Below are 24754 nucleotides of genomic sequence, written 5' to 3'. Positions count from 1 at the left end.
TACATGATTGTGTGTTTTGTGTATAAAGCTTAGAAAAGCAAGTACCTGTCATGCTTTTCTTCAAAAGTATTCGTTTGAAAAGTTTTAAAAAGGTTTCAGTTGTATTGGTTTAAATTTGGAAATTCAGTTAAGACTTAAAACTTATTTTATTGCGTTAATACAAATGATTTCCAAAAAAATAATTCCACACCCGTTTTTCGGACAATTTTACATGTCTTCTAAGTAAAACAAATAATCAAACGGATGTGTTATAAATCAATGGTTTTAATGTAACTGCGTAGCCATTAACAATTCTGTATTTCTTTTTGCTCATAATAAATAATGTTATTCTTTATTGCTCACAATAAATTATGATATTGAAAAACATTTGTTCGAACAACCATCAAATATGACATTTTATCGTTTCAGAGACATCTATAATAAATGAATGACATTCGATATCAGGATGTTTATGTTACTTTCATCGCGACTAAACGTTATAGAACAATAAAAATGATAACATATGACAATCAGAATAACCTGACCGCATTCCTTATTAATGAAGGTGCTGTGTTGAGGGAGGTGTGTCGATACAATGCCAATACTTAAAGAATTTTAATTAAATGTTCAATCGTGCTATTTTATCATTTACTTTGTTAACGTGCACTCACAAATAAATACATAATATTTATATTAGCATCATTATACAGAACAGTTAAACTAAAGAGCTTGTGCGAGCACTACAGAGATTTATTAAACGAAGTTAAGTTAGTGCATTTATGATTTTTTTTTCGTCAAGAAAATACTTTGTAATATAAATAAATCACTTTTTCATTAATACACAACTCAATCAATTATCGTATTGACACGTTATTAAAGGGATCTTTTCACGCTTTGGTAAATTGACAAAATTGAAAAAAGTTGTTTCAGATTCGTAAGTTTTCGTTTTAGTTATGATATTTGTGAGGAAACAGTAATACTGAACATTAACCATGCTCTAATATAGCCATTATATGCATTTTTTGACGATTTTAAAACCTAAAAATTATAAAGCGTTGCAACGCGAAACGATTGAATAATTTGGAGAGTTATGTTTTTGTCGTTAAATTTTGTGAAACTACGAAGATTGCTTATATAAGGTATAAAATACATCAAGAATGTGTACTCGGCGGAATAGCTCAGTAGGCTAAAGCGTTTTTACTTCAGGACTCTGGCAGGACTCTAGGGGTCACTGGTTCGAAACCTGCTCCGGGCAATGTTCTTTTCCTTTTTTTATTTTTTTTCTTGATTTTTTACTAGAGCTTTTATGATCCAATGTTTACATTTATCAATATAAAGCATTTAATGAATAAGTTAAAAAAATGCCAAAATCTGTGAAAAGGCCCCTTTAAACTCGTTAATTTACACATTCACAATACATTGCCGAAAATACATTATATCTCACCTCCTACAAAAAATCACCTTATCCGATACGATTAGAGTGGTCACGTGCCCATGGTGTATTTTCCATACACCCCGAGTAATCGAGTAGTCGAGCTTCGCTCTCTTATAGTATGACAATTACTGAGGGTGTATATCCCATACACCATTAGTTACTTACAGTGTAACTAATAATACATAATGTTCCAAGCAATTTACTGAGTCATGACCATACAAAATCGTATAAAATATTCTACAGTATACTGCGTTTTCAGTACATACACCTGCTAAGATCATACACATTTTAAGCAACTAAAATGCAGATATTTAAAGCACATCTTAAGTATGGTAACAAGTCTCAAATTGACCAACCATACTATACGGAAACGAAAATGAATCAATATGCCAATCTTTGGAACCCACGTTCTTTCAAATACGATGTGCTTCTTAGTCGTTATAATGAAGTGACAATGAAGTATATATGAATGAAGTATTTCTGACGATGGCATATGCAATAAAGTAATTAATATTGCTCCCTTTTAAATAGAATAATTGTAAGAATTTCAATATAATGGAAGAATAAAGTAAGAGAATGATCAAATGTACATGCAAGAAACATAACAGTTGATTCCGAGGCAAGAAACCACACAGCTGATTCCAAGGCAGTCTCACATGAATAATCTTCGCAACGTGTTCATGAATACCAATTTACTTGTTACGAAGACTGGCGTCTATCTGCGCAAGCGGAAGAAAAATGTCTAGATTATTAATCTGTTCTCTTTAAGAAAGTACTTGGTCGATTATTAAGTGAATTGACGAAGTAAGACAACTCAATTCAGAATAGTATTGACCGTTTAATAATAAGACATTACAATCTTGACATTACACGCATACATATTATAAGGGTGAAAGGTTCACGAGTTTGTTTAGTGGTAAACAGTGGAAATGGCGTCCCTCACTATTTATATGTAAAATGTATTGTACTCATTTTTATGTCCCCCACCACTATTGTGGGGTACATATTGTTTTTGCCCTGTCTGTTGGTTTGTTTGTTGGTTTGTTTGTTTGTGCAAACTTTAACATTTGCCATGACTTCTGCAATATTGAAGATAGGAACTTCACGTATTTTGCGTGCATGTGTATCTCATGGAGCTGCACATTTTGAGTGGTGAAAGGTCAAGGTCAAGGTCATCCTTCAAGGTCAAAGGTCAAATATATGGGGACATAGTGTTTCACAAACATATCGCTTGTTTATTTATTTTTTTATCAATCAAACACGTTTTTTATGTTAAAACGTCATGGTCGATTCAAGCAGGGAAACCAATGTTTGTGGGCCTAAGGCTCTGTTATCTTTGAACTGTCATGACACTATCCGACTTAACATTAGTCGCGCTATATTGTTTTCGCATAATTGATAATGTTATTAAAATCAACGCCTGGAAACTATTTCTGATAACAATATAAAACAATCATCATAACATGAAGCGTTAGTAATGTGCTCTGAAATATTTAGATTTATCACATTAGATGTGTTCAATTAACTATCATCGCAGTAATTGTTCTACGGAGGATACCGCAAATGTAATTGATTAAAAATCACGAAATGGGAATTTCCAATTATCTTGTTCCTATTTGTTTGCAATAAACTCTCATTTTTGAGACATGTTGTGATAAATGTGTTATGCTTTTATCTCAATACCATTGAACAAAAGTCGAATATGTTTGAGATCTGTTGCGTTTTGAAAAAGCATTTTATGCATTTTTGTTTTTGACTGGGGTCTAAATAAATCAGCAATTAAACCAGTCATGCGCTAATTTTCAACCCACGTAGTGCATCTAAATCTGCATTAAACGAAAAGGGGAGAGTTGCTTAATTGTCTCATGTATACAGACAAACTGTTTCAATATAAATATTAAGAAATATTAAGTTCTAAAGTAAAAATACATTCAGATTGTTGCTAATAAATCGTTACGTGCTAATTTAGGTTGTGCATATACGTTGAGAATGGTTACATGCTTAGCAGACTTTCGTTTGTTTCAAACATAGTATACTAAAATTCTGAAAAAATAAAGATTGGGGGTGGGGATTTATGATTTTAGCCTTGATGCTTAGATTTTTTTTCAAATAAATCTAGAAGGCCAAAGCAGGTGTGGACAAAGTTAAAGTATAAACATTCAAAGAAAGGGGATACATTTATGCAAGAAATACTACCTGCTTAAAAGAAATATGTTATGGATAAATAAATGAAGGCATTATTCGGGTCGAACTTTATGTACTATAGTTTAAAAATCACTGTTTGTTGAGTTATTGCAACACAGGTTAAAGAAGGGATAGTTCATGACAGACTTAAATCTGTTTTTAGTAAATACATGTACTTATCATGCAGATAAATAATATAATTTTACGTTTCCCAGCTAAAAACATAAATGGCACTTAATAAGATACTATCTTTTCAAAAAGATGCAATTTGACTCGCCAAATATGTGGCACGATCTATATGTCGCATAATTAAAAAAACACAATAGAAATTTGCAAAGCAAGCCTTATATATAGAATTTGTAAATATGTAAAATAGTCTAATATTTACTGTTTATAACTTATAACAACAAAGAGGCAAAAAAAGCAAGTCGAAAGAATGGCGTGTTCACTCTCTTTCAAAAGGTCAAGAGGCTCATTAAAGGAGTCAAGCTGCATGAAAGGTGAAACAGCATCAGAGACAGGGGCAATAACTTGCTCAATCTTCATTTATTTCAAGAATTCCTTCAACCGAGTGTTGCATCAATGCCTTTGGAGAGTGTTATACCACTTCGGAATATATCTCAAGCTTATCGGTTTGATGGTGATCCTGTACAAGAGAACGCAAAGCGTCATAAGAGTCGGAAGAGATGTGGCCGATTGGTTTCTACTAGAAATTGGTGTACGACAATGCTGTATCTTGTCACCGGATTTTTCAACATCTATCTTGAGCATATCATGCCGACTGCATTCGAAGGACTTGACGATAAGGAAGCTTGTGTGAATGGCAGAACGATTAACAAACTATGTTTGGTGACGACATAGGCTACTTGGCATAACTTCGCAGCCGCGCAAATCTCCTTCTGGATAGAGTGGATAGCGTAAACTGAGAGTACGGGAAAGAGAATAGCGACACCAAGACCGAGTGTATGCTACTGAGTTCAAACTCTTAGTAAACAGTGAACAGAAAGCAGAAGGGGCTATGGATATATTATTTCCGACTGTCATAATTTTTCTCAATTAACAGCGTGTTACCTATCATTATGAAACAATAATAACATGGAATGTATGTGCATATTAAAATAAAACAGTTTCTTTTAGTATTTTTTGCTTAACATAATGAAGAGGTGGTTATATTAATCACTTAGTAAAATGTTAGTTTTTTTCGTTTTTCTCCCGTTGATCTGATAAGGAATCGGCTGTTTTTGAGACTGATAATTAATAGTTTCATCTGCTGAGCTGCGAGCTTATATATTTATGTGCATTTCAAAGTTCATTTACAGGCCCGCTTTGTCTTCGCGAATGCATATATTGGCTGGCCTGCTTCTGTGACCTTCAAGGAGAGCTGTGCTACGCGATTTTAACGTTAAAAACATTTGACTATTTTGTGTGTGTGCAAAAATGTTATCTTAAGTATACTCTTCCCCGTCTCGAACTCTTTCTCGGCGTGGATGCGTGTTGAGTGTGATTTGGTAAATAGTAGTTCCCTGCACAACAATTTCAAAACACCATTATTAATCTGAATTGTTCTTGCGAACAACTAAAAATACCAAAGCACAATTCTAAAGCAGCAAATTAACATAAAAGACTATAAAACCTATACGAAACGAAACTCTAAGTATTATAAGCGTGTTCAATTATAAAATGCTCAATAATAGAACTTGTCAAATCAAAATTTATATCTCAAATTTCACTTTAAATTCACAACGAGCTAGATTCACGAAGGGTTGAAATATGCCCTGTTACAAAATGGAATGAATTCACTTTTATCGTAAAGGGCAATATATTAAGTAGATGAAAATAGTTTTAAAATTAATATCGCTGTATTATGATTGTTATGGCAACACCATAAAAACATGTGTATTTGTGTTATGATTTATAAAAAAAGTTGCAAATATATATATACTTTGCAATTACTGGTTGAAAGTCGAGATTACGTCTTTAACAAATTCAGATACAAATTCAGTTTTACCAGTAGAAAATACCTACATATTTGAGGAGTAAATAAGACTACAGTCGTTTTTATATTCCTTTATAAATATTTCAAAGACTTAAGACTTATTTACTCCTCAACAATACTGACATCGGATTCGGAGTCGGAAGTGTCAACAGTTTGTGGCATATGAGACGCATCATCAACATATTTTCCCCAGTCCTGACTGCCACAATCGTTTATTTGCCCGGATAAACCAGATAAATACCAAATGATAGATGCAACGTGCGAACATGGGCCGACATTACGCGCACCTGTCCGGAATTGACAATAACATGCTTTTACATTGCCTGAGTCAAAATGAATCCAGACTTGATAAGTCTTTGATAAAATATTACGGCTTTGAAGACGGACACGAATGATATCACAAGTTTCTCTAAATACATCGATAGTGCCATCAGAGCCTATATATTCTTGAATGTAAGGCGGACAGAGCTTCAACTGGTATGTGCCTAATGTCAGGAGTTTAAGCATTGTTTCATCATGTTGAGGAAGGTTATTAACAGTTTCGTTGACAGACAACCATTTATCGATGCTACGACAATAAAGATTGTTATCTGCTATAAAGTTGTGCAATGTATTTTCTTCTTTTGGTTTGACCGTCATCCTTTCCGCATATAACATATCTTCTGTGTTATGTTTTCTGTGGTGTCATAACGTTTGTTTTGTTAAAAAGTTCACTTTAGTCTGGTATTCATAATGAAATATTACGGTTGGTCTCTGTGTTTTTACCAATCACAGACACCAGATACCATTAATCGTGCTGTATTGATTTAGTTCTAACAAATGATATCACTACCGAAACCTCTGATCAGGATATTATTACTATAGACAACATACAATCAATAACTTTTATGAACTTTTCTAATGGCATTAGACGTGTTAATGTTACTTTAGTTCATCAGCATCATCAGGTTTGTAAAGGATGTCGCAAATACAAATGATCGGAAATCAAAATTGGACTTGCAAATAAAAATAGCTGATTGAATTTATTGCCATGGGACGCGCTCTGTTACGAGATATGGCGATATTTTGTTCAATTATATTATTGTTTCAAGTTTTGTTGTTACAACTTCTGAATGTTTTGACACCTATCGTGTTTTCCAGGCCCGTATGTTCAATGTTATATTAATTAAATTTGTATATGCATACGATTGAAGTAACATTTAAACTAACATACTCATATTTACAACTATGCTTCATTATTAAAGAAATGCACTTTGAATTAAACCAATTGAGGACATCGCATTTCTAATTTTAATTGTACCGAAAAACACGGGCTCCGTTAAATCTTTATGTCTTTCTTGACTTGATAGGGGTATGAAAATCAATATTACGCCGATGGTGGTTTTAAATTTGTTAGATATTGACCTATTCTGTAAATCCCTGAAAGCCAATTGGGTAAAAATATTTATGTTTCAAGCAGACTCAAAACTGATCAAAATATGTAACAATATGCTTAATAAATATGGCGGAAAATTGATTTTAAAATTTAAAAAATATTATGAAAAAGAAGTAAAAGACATTAAATTAAACATTAAAGCCGAGGTCTTAAAAAACGTTCTGTGTGACTGGCACAGTGCCTCCTTGGAAAATGATGACAGAAACAAATTATCTGGAAAATTCATTTATTAAAAACGACAAAAAATTTCTTCTTTAAAACTGGTTCGAGAGATGCAAGTCGTCAATGGATATTATAAACCTTTATGAAATAAATAAAGCAGACTTTATTAAATACCATAAAATTGTCAAAACCATACCCGTTGAATGAAAAAATCATCTTAAAGAGAACGATATCAGTTATAACACACCGCAATATATGCTTAACAAAATAACAGAACATACAAAAGCCTGCAAACTAGTTTATAAATCACTTGTACTGAAACACAAACCTCAAGAGTTCAAACGATTTGAAGATTGGAAAGACACGCTTAATAATCAAGATATTTACCAACAAGCCATCTTCAGCCAACCAATCAAATTAACTATTGACACCAACCTTAGAAACTTTCAATATAAATATCTCATGATCATTTTACCAAACAATACTTACCTCCATAAATGTAATCTTGTTCCGTCAACATTATGTGATTTTTGCTATATGCACTCAGATACTAATACCCACCTTTTTGGGATTGTAATTTCATTCAAAAATTTTGGATGGATATAAAAAACTTTATTTACAATAAATTAGAAAGGTTGGAAAACATCGAACTAAATTGTGCAATTATATCATTCTGCAATTTGACCACAGCTTATTCCAACAATGCATACATTATAAATTCTGTAGTTTTATTGGCTAAATATTTTTTCTTTAAATGCAAACAGTAAAACACAACACCACAAATAGATGCTTTTTTTTGTCCTTTTTCACTCATAGAATAAAAACTTGAAGAATTTACCGCGACCGCGACCACACAAAATTAAGTACCTGTACATATATTTAATAATCGCTGGGCGGTTTTATGCCCAATTAGTATACCAACCCTAAAACACAGTTTAAGATATGCTTTATAATAAAGGTGCACCTACCTAAAAGCAACATACAGTTTTCCCTTTTTTATTTGTTTTGACACTGTTTTATACATATTTTACCCACATCAACCATATTGTTTATAGCAGCTGTGTACCATAACGAGAATCGGGAAAATGTTAATCAGATAATCTCGTTTTGTGTATCTAAAAAGAATCTCTTTAATGCAAAATATAAAATGTTCTCAAGGAAAATAAAAAATGGAATTACAACAGAAAATTATCCCACAACCTTCAAACATGTAACCATTCAGGGTACGTTGCAACCCATATGACACAGCTTTGGTTGATACAGGCAGTGCCAAAACAGTCATAAGGCTCTGTGGCTATGGTGTTGATTTCCAACTGTGAGTGGCTCAAAGCTACAATCGTTAAGCACCGATTTATCAAATACTTTAAGTCGGATGAACGAATAACTGGCTTACCTCGCTTATTTCAATGACTTATTTTGATATTTTAAATTTTGTTTTACAAAATAGAATGTATATTGTTAATTTAAACGTTTCATTAAAACCTTGTATTTAGTTCTAATGTATTTTGTAACATTTTATTCCATTACGAAAAATGGCAATTTGAGCTTATCTTGTTAAAACATAATAACTAATTTCAAGTAGATTCTCAAATGAAAGAACGTTGTCAAGTGTGTTTGTTTTTTCATCAAACGGACTTTATTGTCCATTCTAGCATGGTAGATTTTCAAGGAGCAAATGAATCCTTAATTTATATATCTCTGAGGGTTAGCACTGACCGGAAATAAATTTATTTTCCAATATTTGATTGTCTTTGGTTTCACGGATGCATGCCTATATAATATCTATATAATCGGTACTTTTCTGCGGTTTTCATTCTTATTCTGGAGCTCAGATCAATTTCAATAACCCGAAGTCTTATAAGTCCTTTGAAAAAGCTTTACGGTAGAAATAATGCATTAATGCACTTGACGGGCGGTATTGTTTCGGTACACAGTTGATTCTAACAGAAATAGGCATTTATGTATGCCTTTCGATATTTTAAGAAGTTCTTCGCCGAAAGTGTAAAATAAGCTCAGGGCCTATCAACAATTACATTAAGTCGTTTATCAACTTATAATTTAAAACAAAAGCGCACATTATTTGAAGAAAATAATTGTGTTATTTTAAGAGTATACCTATTAACACATTCTCCCTTCTATTCCAGCTTCATGTACTATTTAATTAATGTATATTTAAGAATGTGTATTTTATGCATGAAGGCACAGGTGGTTAGCGTGTGGCTATGATATTAATTAGTGAAAACATCATTTTGAATGATAAATTATCATATTATAACGAAAAAACAACTGTTCTGAAAAATAAAATTCACTACCAAAAATATATATATAACAAGGTACCCAACTCGAAATCATCCGAAAACGGGGTGCATCGTTTTGAACAGCCATTACTTCATCAATTTTTCAGCGATTTTCATGAACCTGGTCTTATTCAACGCAAAAATAAATTTCCTCTTTTGTTATAGTTCTACACATGCTGGGTCACATTTTAAGAAATAACGCGATACACAATTCGCTTGACTCAGTTAACATCGATCAGACCGTATTTATGAATGAAATCTCCAGTTGTAAAGACACACCTTCGCATTGGACAAATGAAATCACTCGTGTGTTTAAAATGTCAGTTAGTTGAAATGTATGTAATCAAAGGTTTCAAAATGCGCTAGACAGTTAGTTTTTTGCATAATGCAACGGCAAGCTCGGTAAGAATGTTTTTTCATACGTTTTATTTAATTATGGTATCGAGGTCCGTGAACTTTGAGGGAAAATACCCTTTACTCCGTGAAGATTTCAGTCATAAATACGGTCTGATCGATGTAAACTGGGTCACGCGAGTTGTGTATCGTGTTATTTCTTAAAAGATGACCCAGTATGTGTAAAAATATTGCAAGACATATACATTTCCAGAAAGGAGATTCATTTCTGCGTTGAATAAGACCAAGATCGTGACAATCGCTGTAAAATTGATGAAGTAATGGCTGTTCAAAACGATGCATCCCGTTTTCGGGTGATTTCGAGTTGGATACCTTGTTATATATATATTTTATAGTGATTTTTTTTCAGAAAAATTGATATCTCGTTATAATATGATAATTTATCATTCAAAATGATGTTTTCACTAATTAATATCATAGCCACAGGCTAACCACCTGTGCATGTAGGCACACAATAAGCATCTCGCCTGGACGATGATCGCTCCGCACACTTAATCACGTGGTTTAGCGGTTAGCAAACCTAGACAAGCTAACACCAAAATGGCTTCTTTTCCTGTAGATTGCATATAGATTTACGCGATATTCCGGATGCTTTTTATGGACTTTTCCACACCAAATAACACTTGTAAAAGGGGTTTGTGTCATTTAGTTATTCTGAAAATGCAAAAAATATACGTTTATAGAGAACATCAGCTATTTATAACGGGCTTAACGGTACATTTAACACGCTCTCAAACGCTTGCGCGCTTACCGAAATCGCACCTGTTACTATGTGTAATGGTGGTAACATGGGCAAATACCGGTGTAGAAGTGTTAATTTATTGCTAATACCGAATTAGGGACGATACGGACCATGGACCATACGGCCCAGATTCTTATTTACGAAAATATTAACGAAACATATTCCCCCCGTGTATTTGACACGAAATAGCGCTTTATAACTGGGTTTTCTGTGAAGTTTTACGCGCTTTCTGACGACGAGTAAGTACCTAAATCCCACATGTTATTACGCATACAAGTGATATTAAAGCGAGATTATACGATTTTTTATATGTGTTAAATTGTAATAAATTGATAAAATATGTTACAATAACTCAAAATAGGCAAGAAAAATTTTACATTGAAGACGAATTTAATTAAATGCATTAAAGACAAAGTAGCGCCCCGAGCCGATTGTGACGAAGATATTTCGTACAAATTTTCCTACAATAACCGAAGCATTCGCCTTTTAAGTAAGTGTTCGTGTGTCGTTTGAATAAATATCGTTGCAGGAATTTTAAATGAACCGTTAAACTAAAGTTAGATTCACATCGTACATGCATGATATACATGCTGGCGAATTCGTCTGTACATACATTTACGATTTTAGAATTAAATGTCTGGCTTATTTTGCATTTTTCGACACATGTTCTTCTTAACTTCTATTTTAATTTATATTGAAATATATGTATAATAAGTTCTTTACACATATTATATAAATTCATAAATATTTGACAAATCTTATAATCTCGCTTTAATTATATTAAACATTGCTTATGGGACATTTATCAATCACTATAATTAAAAGTGCAAAACAACCCAATCAGTTTGGTCATTGTCTGATATAAATTAGCGTTGTATGAAGGGGAATTCGGTCAGGTTACTTAATAAAGCTACCAGTATCAGACGCTCGCGCAGGTACCGACTTCCCCCAAGTTACCGCATGTATTGGTTATATCAATAATAATAACTCTTATACAATGGCATTTATCGATACGCTGTTATTAAAACAGTAACATAAAATGGTTTTCACTTGTTTCTGACACACACAAAAACTCGATTTATAACGGGGATTTCGTTAAGTTACGCAAAGTGGGTACCAATATTCTCTATTATTTTACATGCAAACGTGAAATAATTCATACTTAATAATGCTTAGTTATTGCTTATATGACATTTCCAGTTTTTGAAATAAATTAATGTTCTATAAGGTGGATCTCGGTTATTCTACACATTGAAGATTCCATTCGCTCTTCTCGCTCTTGTCAAGACCGCATTTCCGCGTTGGAAATGGTATAAATTTAATTAATCTAACTTATTTTTCTGGTTACCGAATGCCAGAGTTACATAAACCATTTTTACACCGTTTCTGCCATATCACATTTCCGTTTTTTTCCGAACAAAATAAACGAAACTCGTTGAAAAAAATGAGAATTAGGCATTCGATCTCCAAGTGTGGATTAAAAGCGTTCATTGGTGACACCACATGTCTGCACATGTGTAGATACCGTTATTAAGATATGATATCACGTGTCACCTTCTAATAACACGTATAATGACAATGAAGTGCATTGCAATCAGAGTAATAAAACACAGCCTGAATTAGGCTTCATGCTGGGTTTTATTTCTCTTAAAGTAATGCAGATGAACCTTGCTTCTATTAATCACCTAGTAACTGATAAAACTATTAAAACACATGAAATATTATGTGATGATCAGATCGATAACATAAACTATTTAAATCTGCTAGTATATTCGATAATAAGATATTTTAATTGTCTTTGAGAGTGTTGACGTTCAGATGTTCGTGGGGACGACCGCATGCATTTATCCATCTCTTAAACTTCTCAAGATCTTGTCGGCTTTGAAAACGATATAAATTCAATGACACTAACTAATTTTTCAGGATATCGATTGTCTGAATTACATAATCCCCATTGACACCGTTTAACCGTTTTTAATCTACGTTTTTTAAAGAAGAAAACAAAAGAAACTCGCTAAAATAAAAGTGAACCTAGACATAGCTTGTCTAGAAAATGGCGGACAGTTCGTTGCTAACTCGCGCGCCCGATGAATCAATCGCTGATTGGTAGATCAATTCTTAGATAAGGATTTGATTGACAGTTTGCGACATGTTAATTGTGAATGATTGTGTATTTTGTATCCTTAGGTATCCATACATACTTTTGAAACAAATGTTACGTCATTATTTAAGCCGTAATGATGTGAACTTGGCTTGAGCTGTTAATGTCGTCGATTCAACCTCAGATATGAGGTTAAATGAGAGATTGAATGAGTGATGTAACGTCAGTCAGGCTATTGGCAAGAAGGTCAAAGATGTTAAGCGATAAATCGATTCAATTAAAGTAGACACCACATGCTTTCCTTGTCATTTGTATTGCATTTTCGTGTTGGTACTTCAAACGGGACATTAAAAAAATGGATAAGTTTCCATTTATTCCATCCGGTTGCTTTCCATAGTAAATAAGGCGAATAGCTCATTTATACAGAACGCATTGTCCAAGTTTTACTATGCCGTAAAGTTTTAAAATGCCGTAATGTTTAATATTCTAAACTGTAGATTCGAAATGCCACAAGACTAGTGGGGTAACATTCTTCCCAGCGGACATATTCTGTATACTACTGGTCTTTTTTAATAAAATGTGTTGCAGTTCTTAGGAAAGTTTGCAGACTGATGTCAGTGTACAAGGCTTCAGTGAGATATCCACCATTGTTGATACTATACTCGTGTTTAACCCTACCGGACACAGCAACCCGCGAATTTGATGTGACGCAATTGCAAAAATAAACAGGTCTCTGACAGCAAAGGTCATTTTTCGCATCATATAAGAAATGTTTGTTCATTCAAGACATGAACGTTCTTAACGTTATCTTTACTTGATCTTATTAAAATAAGATCGCGTATCCATCAATGTTGTCACAAAAACATAATATGCTATATAGGCTAATCCCCTGGTATAATATAATTTAATGGCAAATGCCGTCCCACTGCAGCAAATATTTTTTTAATTGTTGCCACATTCGTGGTGTGCTGTTATCTGAAGATAATGATGTCTTTGATATCAAAGGGAAATGAACAACAAGGGTTCGGTATGCATTTATTGTAATACTATCGCCCGATTTAAAACTGATTTGTTAGTGATAAATATTAGGCTTCGAAAGTTCTTGGACATTAATTACCTTTGCATCAATTTGTATGGTGTGTGTTAGATACGAGCGGGAAGGCACGAACATACTTCATTCATGTGTTAATGTTATCTTTGAAAACATTTTATTGACGCAGTTGGCTTTTTATATTGATTCAAATTATCTATAATTAAACGTTTAAAACGACGCGCAAAGCTTATACTGATAGATGTCTGAAGAATATGCATTTAAATATTGTGATGTTAAATAATATTGTTATGTAAGATTTAGACTAAGACTGTTTGTTCTATCGCAAAATACATTTTGGATAAAAAAAATGTATCAAATAGATTTTCACTCCAATAACAAACCGTTTTTAAAAGTAAACATTAACGATAACAATAAAACAAATGTTGTACATGACATCAACAAATAATTTTTGCGAAAACATATTGTCTTCCATTGTGAACACGATTTTCACAACCATCCTTAAGTCAAAGCATCTATGTGTGCATAATTGAAATATTGATTGATATGTATCGAACGCGTATTACTGCACTTTGCTGATAAAATGGAAGCAAGATAATTGCAATGCATTTTACGATGACTACGAGAAACAAATTAAGCATTTTAGATATTTATCTACAGAATAATAGACATGTGTTGTTCGGTATCTGTTTAAAATACTCATATGTCATTCTTTCTTCAAAAGTGAAAGATATTCTTTGTTTATTTATATGTTTTTAAACTTGGCAGTTAAAAAAAAAGAAAAACACATTTAATCATTGCAATACTAAGTTGTAATTAACTAATAACGAATTGCATACTTTATTATGTCACTAGCTTCCAATCTGTAAGTATACATTGATTGAAATCTGAACTGTCATATATGATGGTTATGCATGGGAATTTAAAAAATCAGATATTCTTATATGTGTTGAAGATGCGTTTTACATGACAATCAATTGAAATATGACTTAAACATGATTGATGATCACAATTGTCCAGGACGCATCAAGGAAACCATTGCTAACATTAATCCCATCGTATTTTATCATTCGCACAATGTTTATCCTTTATCGTCACATATGATCCGGAAATTTTGACTGATAAAGGTGCACACCACATCATTTAGTGCAGTTTCTGTTCACTTAAAAAATCAACTAGAAGTATGATATGAATGGAAACAAACCATGGAAAAGACCGATGATCTTGGAAAAGACCTATGACATTAGATGCGTAAATGTTTCTGTCAGGTGTCTGAATGGTGCCGTCGATATATTTGATTACAAATGATACTTGGATATTTATGTTAACGTACCTAATCATATTTGCTTGCCATAAACGCACTTAGATTTTTGATATACCGATAGCTTGCTATTACGAAAGAGCTTTGAAAGAGATTCAGTATTACACATATGAGTTGTGTCTTTAAAGTGCACTTTAACTTTATAATATTTTGATTTGCATGTTAATAAAGCAAGAATTACATGTAAGAATATTATTGCTCAAAAAGCAAATGTATTCATGATAAAAAGTACTGTATGAAAAGGTGAACAGTGATTTCTTCGCTCAGAAAACGCTTGTGTTGATATTACTTATATTACCAAAATGCTAATAAAGGCAGTTCTGATACATAACGACGATAAGCTGACGTTAAGGGGTTGCCGACGACCTGAGACTCAGACTGACGTATGCACCAAACCGTATTTTATTGGATGTTGCTATGGAGTAAACGGACGATTCAAAAGCTTTATAAACGTTTTAAGTAAATGCGTATGCTATTAGAACACAAGTTTGTATAATGCCAAGATTTTAATTACAAACATCCATCAAGATCCCTACGGGCGAAATATTTTAAATTGATGTTGAAAAGTAATGATTCAATACTCATAAACACTCTGCGGTCAATGACTATAAGTATTTTAATATATTTTTGATAGAAAGCATGCTCTTGACCAGGATTTCAACGTACATGAAACACGTAACAAATTTGTTCAAAGGCATTTACACATCAATAATCTATGACAAATTTGCACGAATATTAATTCCAGCATTTCGTTCAGTGACGTTCCGATTATCAGCCTAATACCGACTTAAAGACAGAGAGTTTGGTATTTTGTCTGCATGTTCCTGCCCGTTGAAGCCTGTTTGATTTTCGTAAATCGGTGAGGTTAAGATAGAGAGAGAACTGACCACACTATCTTTGTAACCGTTCTCTTTCTGTTTTTGCTCACATGCTGAATCATGTTAAAAAGTAAATTACATTTAGCGAACTTATCATGTCATTTACATCAATATTGCAATAATATCATGATTACATCGCGCTCAATACATGTACGATGAAAGCACATATTCTGTTGACGGTATATTTACATAATTATTGTATACAGGGTTCAAGTTTCGAAGGTTTTGTTGCGCACAAACTAATTGGCGTCCGTAATATTAACTGACCTCATGCGTTGTATCCGCGAGATAAATTATGTTTGATTGGGTAAAACAATCAAATTATTACTTAATATACAATGTGGTAATCATCTCAAATGAGGAAAATCCTATTGGTGGGCTGTGCGTTTACTGACCCATCATCACAAAAATAATTCACCCTACTGATAACGATAACGATAATAAAAACAATAATTATAACGTTAAATGTCAACTTTCACATATGAATCGACTACTGACGTTAAGTGTGTCATTGTAAGTCCAAAGAAATCAATAATTCTGCGAATAATGTCGCCAATATAATTGACAACGAATCTCTATATGAAATTCTAATAAGCTTACCTGGTAAAGCCAAAGAGTTTTGCCGATATATTGCAATTTTCAAAAGAGTATTCATTAAAGTTCATTGTTATATTGTTGTTTAACATTAGACTTAATTGAATTGAAGAGTACATAAATAACAACGACAATCCACCTATTTACATTCATGGAACATTAAAAAAGTGCATATGGAATTAATAAATATTACATAACATATGCATTTTACCATACAGCATAAAGTGTTCTGTATTCTGAAGGAAAATAATGACCTTAAGTCGATTGATGTATGCAATTTATTACATTGTCGATCTGGACATTGTTAATAATTTCCTCATGCTTGCTTAATTAGTGTTATATTTGAATACCCGATTATAATCACATTTGTTAGACCTCCCCTCCCTGTAAACAAATTTATTTGATGTTTCACATTACTATTGCCTTAAATGGGCGAACATATATTTGTTAAGCATGTGTACGCCGTCTTATCATTTACACTAGCAATAACTCATATCACACGCAACTCGTTACTTGTAAAAATACATTTTATTGCAACCAATAACCTGCACATAATTACTGATGAAGCTATACAAACAATCATCCTTATCTTAAGCGTCATCAATTTTTGTAGAATCAGTCGAGCTAGACTCACGGCATTAGATATAGAGAATAACAGATAACTGTCCCATCGTTTTGTAATATATCAGGCAAGGCTTAGAATAATATAACGGCGAGGCTTATCTTATTCGTGCCGAGCCTGATATATTACAAAACGATGGGACAGTAACCTGTCTTTCTGTTTATCATACCACATGTTTCTAAAAATCTGCAAAACAATCAATTTTTTATATTTAAAATGTACGGATCCCCGCTGATTTTGCTGATCCGGCTTTTACACGTTGACATAAATGTAGCAACGACGTTCGAAATGACGACACGAATAATCGCTTATTTTAAACATCGTATAGAGAAAAAAAGTTGTTTGCACTACGAATGAGAAGAGTACACCCGCTTTAATTATAAACGTCTTGAATTGGAGATCAGGAATGGACTGCAGCGACAAATTTAATCGAAGAACACACTTCACCGAATAGTTTGGAGACGCCATTTTGGAGATGTGTATTGAAATTGACATTTTGATGATGGTGTCAATATTGACATAAGCGTGTTAAATCGTTTGTTAAAACGTTGAGGATAAGCATACAGTTATCATTTGCCTTGACTTTCTGTGGAACACTTTCGAGTGCAATGACTATATCGATATTTAAGACTTATTGTCCCATGGATGACGTCATTTAACTTTGTAGTGCGGGCTGTGGTTATTAAAAAAAAAGTTTTTGTGATTGATGACTTTAAACTTGAATAAAATATATGCGTTCTTGGTATCAAATTGTTTGTTTTGTTGAACCTGATTAATGTTGATAGAATTTGTTGACTTTATTGCAAATCCCACGTAACTCCAAACATTGACTGATATTAGAACTTCCTGTTGACCATGATATAAAAAAATATATCCGGCAACGTTATATCAGGCAGATATCAATGCGGTGGTATGATAAATGTCCATGTTACTGCTATTGCCATTAATAATATTGCGAAGTATTATCGATTTGAAATAGTAATGGGAATCATCAATTTACAAACCTGATCACATGTGTTTCCAAGGAACGCGCTCTGATAAGAGATGTGGCGTTAGTTTACGATTCAATGTTCTGTGACGCGTCTGTAATGTTTAACACTATATCATTAACCATAAATGATCACATGATAAAAGTTATTATATTTGATGTGAACGAAAATATTGTCACAAATCTACTAGCATTTTTTAAATGCTCAACCATGCTTAATCGTAGTCGTTAACAAAATAAACGTACTTGTTACCGGATATTCCGATTGCGTAAATCATAGTTCAATGTATTTGTCAGTAAAGTTTTAAAATAGATCGTAAATTATAAACATAAATCGTAGCAAATATGTGAAGTTCTATTTTAACATCAATAAAAGATGTAAGGATATTTAAATATGTCACATTATGTTAACTTGATTAAGTTAAATACAAATCAGGCATAGTACTTCTAATTTGTCGGTGACATCGCATGACGATCCAGAGGGCATGTGTTTCAAACCGTTACCAATATGTCTTCTTGCACGCACATTTTTACCTGACTTTTCAAAGTACAAAAGGAGAAAAATTCTAATAAATTCTCAGCCACAGTTCTAGCTTTTCTGCCAATTGAATAGGACAATGATCACACGCGCATTTGTGAAGTTTCAATTGAATTCTTGTAGTAAGACCATTGTTATTGTTTTGTGAACAAGCAATTTATTCTGCTTCCCAATGACATATTATTTCCATGAATGTGTTCTCGTTTGTTTGTTTCTGTATTGGGCTTTGGACGCTATGCAATACACTCAATATAACGTGGTTATATGAATATTGTGAACATGCATAAACCCGTCAAATATGGTTTATTCATTTGTGACTTTGTCCATATGTGTTTGTATATTTGTTCTCTTACTTCAGGGTCAGATATTATGTCTTAAAGACCTGCACAGTATACATAAGCAAAAAACCGTGACTCTGTTATAAAAGTGTGTTTATCATATTTTCACATCACTTATTGCATTAAAGCACGCCTTCAGTTTGGTTCTGTTGCGCCACTCCTCTGACAAAGCTCCTTGAAATTCAGACAGTACCGACAAATTGCAAAAGATACCGCACTCAGCCTATTGTTGTTAACATTGTGTGGGTTAACACGACAATGAAAATAGACAAAATGATTGCTTATGTTTATAGGTATTGCAATAGTTAAAATGAACAAAGCGTCGGCCATAAATTATCTTGAGCCAACACATTTTGTTCACTTATCGACAAAAAGTACTCCAAAATTCCATTTTGAGATAGCTGAATGAAAACATTAATCCAATTAAATACACAATTGTAGCGAACTATGAGGATACAGCTTAGAATGTTATACAAAATTGTTTTATAATCGACAGGAAAATCGAATTACTTTGCACTTTGAGCTATTGTGATCTTAATGATGAACACATAACCATCTATATGAAGTGTTTTTTTCAATCACAATTAATTACAATACTGCACATGAACGGCGATGTAAACATGGCAATAGTTGTTTAATAGAAAACACATTACTTTCTCAAAATCCTACCGGTTCATATTTAAATACGTCTTTATCCGGCTTAACCACCCCCCGATATTTAAGACATATTAAATGAGATCTTCCATTCGCGTTATTACCATGTAGTATATGAAAACAAATTAACATAGAGAATATACGAATCTGTAAAGAAGCTTAAAGCAGAAGCTTGATCTATTGAATGTCTCACATACTTCAAGCAATAATCCGAACAGTTTTAGAGCATTTTTATAAGCGTTATAATCAGTATTTATGAAACGAACAGAAACGTTCTCTCTTAAAATTATATTAAATTACTCTGTCACTGCATAATAATTAGAGGGAACTATACAGCTGCGTGTAATACTTCTTAAAAATCCGTCTAGTTGTAGGTTATGTATTCGAAACATCTCGACATGTCTTAACGTCAATCTTTATTCACCTCTTAAAGAAATCAAAGTTTATTTCTTGATTTACATTATACATGATTTGTGTATCACATTTTCTGTTAGTTATGTTATTCAACAAACGTTATGTTTGTAAGAGGAATCTCCTTAATGTCTATTTACTTCACTTTATTGACATATATTTAAACAAGAGTTTAAAGCTCTAAAACGCTTACCTGATACACAAAGGAACTAAACTGTTTTTAAAAAGTAAGGTTCCAAAGGTTTATAAATAAACTGCCCCATCTTGTTCCAGAGATTGTTTCGATATACTAAAACCATATCTTATTCGTATGAGAAGCAATCACAATACATGTACAACGCAAGTGTCAGAGAAGTTTGCACAAACAAATTTGACTTCTACAGTGTTCACTAGCTTTCTAAATGATTTGATCTAGTGACCTATATTTTAATGCAATTTGACCTAATTTAAAACTAATTTTATATATCATTGAGGCTTTTAATATGGCCTGTAAGTTATTGACCTGATTTTTTTTTAAATTTGACATCGTGACTTAGAATTAGACCGTACGTGAACCAGTTCGATTGAACTCGGCGGAGATAAACTTCAGACATAGTGTCTGACCAAGTTTAATGAAGATTGGATAATATAAAATTTCGCATTCGGCCGATATAACATTATGACACATATTCTTACCAAGATTCGAGAAGATTAAGCTAAATATTGTCTATACAGTGTTAACGAGCTTTTTCTACAAATGTTCTAGTGACCTATACTAAACTCGACGCCCCCCAGGTCCGAACTAAATAACAATCCAGTTATGAAGCCAGCCGGAATTATATTGGCAAACAAAGTTTGCAACGTTTTAGACGCTTGGCCAATATATATGTTGTTCTTTTATTTGACATTGATAACTAGTATTCGACCATAATATTCTGACAATTTTCATGAAAATTGGTCAATCCATATGTCCTCTTGGGCATTCACAAGCTTTTTCTTCGATTCGCCCAAGTGACCTAGCCCCTAGTTACCCAGTTTTAAACTCGGAGGAGGTATTATTGGGACTGAAGTACTGACCTACGTCCATGAATGTTTGGCAATAAATGTGCAATTTGAGTGTTTACAAGGTTGACGACGCACGAGGCACGACGCGCAACGGTAAAAGTGTGTTATTAATGGTCTGTTGCTTTAAATAATTGGAAAACAATTATCAAAGTCATCGAGTTTGTTAAAGTTGTCATCCGTTAACTGTGAAATGGGGGCTTATTTTAAGATAACTTGGGTCTGATTTATATGACAAAAACATCTCTTTAATGTTATCAAAAAACAAAAAAAATAACAAGAACATCAGACGTTTAATTAATAAACTAGGTCAAACGTGCAGCTTACATGACCGATATTTATACGTTTCTGCCAGTCACACGTCGATAATATACCAAACGTTTTCATGAATAAATATTCTCTCATTATGACACAATTCCAAATATTCTAAGATGAAATAAGAATTCTTTTTCATGCAAACGCAGTTTCTTGTTCGCTCTACTATGGATGCCTATCCTTGCGTGAATGACGTCGTGGGTCAGCACTGACCGTAAATGAATTTATTTATTTGCCGATATTTGATTTTATATGGTTTCCATCGAAGCATTCTTCTATTGGAATATCTATGAGATCTGTACCGCTCTCCCCCTGTCTCATGTTATTTTTCTCACACTACGCACTATGTGGAAAACGTAGCTTATGTATGGCGGAAAATCGTGACGTATGTAGCGCGCTCTCTCTCTGAGTTCTTTTACACGCTGCGTTATGTGGTTAGATTGTAGCAAATCAAGATAAATTTATGTTTGTAGAAAATATAGATTCCATACCCGGATTTAAAGGGGCCTTTTCACAGATTTTGGCATTTTTTTAACTTATTCATTAAATGCTTTATATTGATAAATGTAAACATTGGATCGTAAAAGCTTCAGTAAAAAATCAAGAAAAAAAATTAAAAAAGGAAAAGAACATTGCCCGGAGCAGGTTTCGAACCAGTGACCCCTGGAGTCCTGCCAGAGTCCTGAAGTAAAAACGCTTTAGCCTACTGAGCTATTCCGCCGAGTACACATTCTTGACGTATTTTATACCTTATATAAGCAATCTTCGTAGTTTCACAAAATTTAACGACAAAAACAGAACTCTCCAAATTATTCAATCGTTTCGCGTTGCAACGCTTTATAATTTTTAGGTTTTAAAATCGTCAAAAGATGCATATAATGGCTATATTAGAGCATGGTTAATGTTCAGTATTACTGTTTCCTCACAAATATCATAACTAAAACGAAAATTTACGAATCTGAAACAACTTTTTTCAATTTTGTCAATTTACCAAAGCGTGAAAAGATCCCTTTAAAGGGAGTTACAGGGGAAAATGTAGTTTCAATAATGCTTACAATACAAATTTAGTAATTATATAGCTGTGAGAAATTATTTTACTTTAAGTTATAAAAAAAGTTATATATTTTTATGTTGCACGTCACTTTCACTCATTATGTGACGTTACTTTTATTTGTTCTTTTTCGTTAATATAAAGACATTTGCAGCCAATAACAGATAATGGCCAAATTGTCGTACCAACGCATACTTTTGATTTTTTTATATTAATAAATACATAAACATACATTTATATCAGAGATTAAATCAATTATGAATCGACAATATGTTCTGTTCAAGACATTCGCCCATAAACGTGATCGATGAGATATAATTCATTTAATTGATGATGTCATTCTTCCTCTATTTTGAGCCATTAGTGTCAAAGAAATCTTTATTAAATGGATACATTAACTATAAATTATATTAATTGCCATTGTGTCGATATGACATAGAGAAATGTTGCAGGAGTGAGTTTAAAGGGACCGTCAACCAGATTGACGAAAAAAGAAAAGTTCTAAAATACCGTATTTTTTACAATTATTAGTTTATATTGATTCAAATATCACGACTGGTATATTACATTACTTGAACAAAAATCGTATTTTCAGTATATTCGGTAATAAAATTTCGCGATAAGAAATCGAAAGTACGTCGCGAAATAGGTGACATAACGATATCCACACTATAACTAACGCAAATAGATTGATCATTTTATATATAAAATATATACAATTCACTACGCATGCACAATTTGCATTTCTGGGTTTACCACGTGATGATGATGATCAATATACTTGCGTTATTTATAGTTAACTGGTAGTTATCTAGTACACATACCCAGTAAAATTTTATTACCGAATATATAAAAATATGAAAACTTAACAATTTTTATCAAGTAATGTAATATAGCAGTCGTGATATTTTAATCAATATCAACTAATAATTGTAAAAAAAATACGGATTTTAGAACTTTTCTTTTTATCGTCAGTCTGGTTGACGGTCCCGATAATATGTTTCCGCTTTCATAGATGTAAGTTTCCCATTCCTAACTGCCTTTGCCCGGAAAATATGTCCATATCAAACCGATGTCGACTGAACGATCACATACCTTGAAGTGTGTGCTCATGTTGGGCCGTGATATAGACATTTAAATTATGCATCGTCCATCAGCCCATGTGTTCGGGTCATTATAGTTCACTCATGTCATATGGTAAAATATCTTATAAATTAAAAGATTCAGATTTTGAACCTCTATTCGAATATTGATCCCATATCAGACCGATGTCTAGCGAGACATATATAAATATATCATATCGGTTCGACATAGAACTGATATCAAATTTGTAAATGACAGTGCATTGTTGTATTCAAGTGTATACTTTAGCGACAGAAAGATTAAACAGAGAGTGCCTTGTCCCAGACTGACATAGTTTGATCTTCTTTTGATGATAAACATCACTTAAAAGCAATAGACTTTTTTTAATTTAGTATTGTTATACGCTTTTTATATGACGATTAAGTTTTGTAGTAATCATCAACTACAGTGAACTAAGTTGTAATGGAAGCAGTAGTAGGTTAAAACGTAACGCAAATTAAGGTGGTATGACGCTTAAGTGCCGATGTCGGACGGACAGCGAGGCGTTTTTTTTTATCAGATCTGGGGCCGATGTAAACCCAATATCGGCGGATATACCAAATTATATCGGCCACATTACTGCTAACACTAATTGTTCACCAGTCCCGTCAGTCTTTCGCATTTTAAATGGCGCGTTATAAAATACGTAACTGTCTAAGTGATGGAACTTTTTAACTAAATTAATCAGAATGTTAACTTTTTTCGCGTTGGTATTTAAGTAAAGCTTTTAGCTATGTTGTTGCTTATTTTATAAAAATGTGAATTGGGTACATGTTGTTTGATTTGGTTGTGTATTTAAATGGTTGGTAGTGGTGAAGTATTTCGCATTCTTACTCAAATACTTTAGCCGCACCTGATTCCACCGATGATGGAAATATGACAAAAGAAGCTTTTCTGTCATTCCAATTAACATTTTGATGGGCATATTTTATATAATGATAGTTAAAAGTTCGCTTTTTGTGGTATGCATTCAAATTGCTGGATAGCTATTGATTACGTCTAGTTTTGCATACAATCATTGCACAACATATCTAAAGCTTCTTAAATTTTGTGTCTAGTTATTCACAATTATCCTTACGGGCTTT

General features: G+C 33.0%; 1 long non-coding RNA gene across 1 annotated transcript in view; it reads left to right on the top strand.

Annotated features, from left to right (window-relative positions):
* Window positions 1-24754, top strand: part of LOC127867465 (uncharacterized) — a 136818-nt gene that overhangs the window by 82190 nt on the left and 29874 nt on the right. Inside the window, exon 2 of the long non-coding RNA XR_008043505.1 lies at window positions 22142-22346. This is a non-coding gene — a long non-coding RNA (uncharacterized LOC127867465). The remainder of the gene's footprint in view (window positions 1-22141; window positions 22347-24754) is intronic.

The sequence above is a fragment of the Dreissena polymorpha genome, chromosome 2 (genome assembly GCF_020536995.1).
Source record: "Dreissena polymorpha isolate Duluth1 chromosome 2, UMN_Dpol_1.0, whole genome shotgun sequence".
Classification (NCBI taxonomy): Eukaryota; Metazoa; Mollusca; class Bivalvia; order Myida; family Dreissenidae; genus Dreissena; species Dreissena polymorpha.
The sequence above is the reverse complement of the archived record's forward strand: the minus strand, read 5'-3'. Positions and strand labels throughout refer to the sequence as shown.